Raw genomic sequence first — 1,286 nt, 5'->3', positions numbered from 1 at the left:
GGCTTGTAGTTCACGCAGTGACTTGTAGTTTCAGCAGTGGCAGTGTCCATTGGTTGTAGTTTCAGCAGTGGCTTGTAGTTTCAGCAGTGGCGTTGCTAGGGTCAGCAGCTTGTAGTTTTCAGCAGTGGCTTGTAGTTCAGCAGTGGGCTTGTTAGTTCAGCAGTCTTGTAGTTTTCAGCGTGGCTTGTAGTTTCAGCAGTGGGCTTGTAGTTCAGAGTGGCTTGTAGTTTCACAAGTGGCTTGTAGTTTCAGCAGTGGCTTGTAGTTTCAGCAGTGGCTTTGTAGTTTCAAGCACGTGGGCTTGTAGTTTCAGCAGTCTTGTAGTTTCAGCAGTAACTTGTAGTTTCAGCAGTGGCTTGTAGTTTCAGGCAAGTGGCTTGTAGTTCAGCAGTGGCTTGTAGTTTTGACTTGTAGTTTCAGCAGTGACTTGTAGTTTCAGCAGTAACTTGTAGTTTCAGCAGTGGCTTGTAGTTCTCAGCAGTGACTTGTAGTTTGACTGTATAAGTTTCAGCAGTGACTTGTAGTTTCTGGAAATTTGACTTTTAGTTTCAGCAGTTACTTGTAGTTCTTCCTCCTGACTCCTTCATGACTTCCTGTGTTCCATCAGAGACTTCCTGACAGCGGAGGATAAGGAGGGGTGTTTAACGCTGACCACTTCCCCCTGTGGTATAGAGAGAGCAGGCAGAGCAGGTCCCTGGCACATTTGTCTACTCCACCCTTTGGAGGTAAGGAGTACTGACATGAATGTACCTTTACTACATCCCAGAAATCCACACCCACTAAATACACCTTTACCTCGACCTCAAAGTTAACAGACGTTTTTAATACGCTTCAATCCATCGCGTTGCCCTGTGTTTCATTGTGTGGTTGTTGTTTGCCTTCAAAATACAATTTTGTGTCGCTTTTTTTAAGTTGCACTTTTTAATCAATCTCAGTTCTCTGATATACAGGTAGTCACTCTCCCAACACTGGAATCAAAAACCATCTGTAGTGCATTCTCCTACTCAATATTATTTTAGTTTAACCTTGTTGTATGTATCTCTGTAATTTCTGTGGGATTCTGTGTCTCTGATAGGTTTATCAATGGAGACTGTGATGTCTGGTGTCTCTGATAGTTATCATGAGACTTGTGTCGTTGTGTCTCTGATAGGTTCTTATCATGGAGACTGTGTATCTGTGTCTCTGATAGGTTTATCATGAGACTGTGTGTCTGTGTCTTTCTCTCCTCTTTCTCTGTCCTCTCTTCTCTCTCTCTCTCTCTCTCTTCTCTCTCTCTCTTCTTTCTG

General features: G+C 43.4%; 1 pseudogene; it reads left to right on the top strand.

Moving 5' to 3' along the window:
* The window catches only part of LOC111970722 (voltage-dependent calcium channel subunit alpha-2/delta-3-like), a 105,425-nt pseudogene that overhangs the window by 88,718 nt on the left and 15,421 nt on the right, over positions 1-1,286 (top strand).

The sequence above is a fragment of the Salvelinus sp. IW2-2015 genome, linkage group LG11 (assembly GCF_002910315.2).
Source record: "Salvelinus sp. IW2-2015 linkage group LG11, ASM291031v2, whole genome shotgun sequence".
NCBI lineage: Eukaryota > Metazoa > Chordata > Actinopteri > Salmoniformes > Salmonidae > Salvelinus > Salvelinus sp. IW2-2015.
The sequence above is the reverse complement of the archived record's forward strand: the minus strand, read 5'-3'. Positions and strand labels throughout refer to the sequence as shown.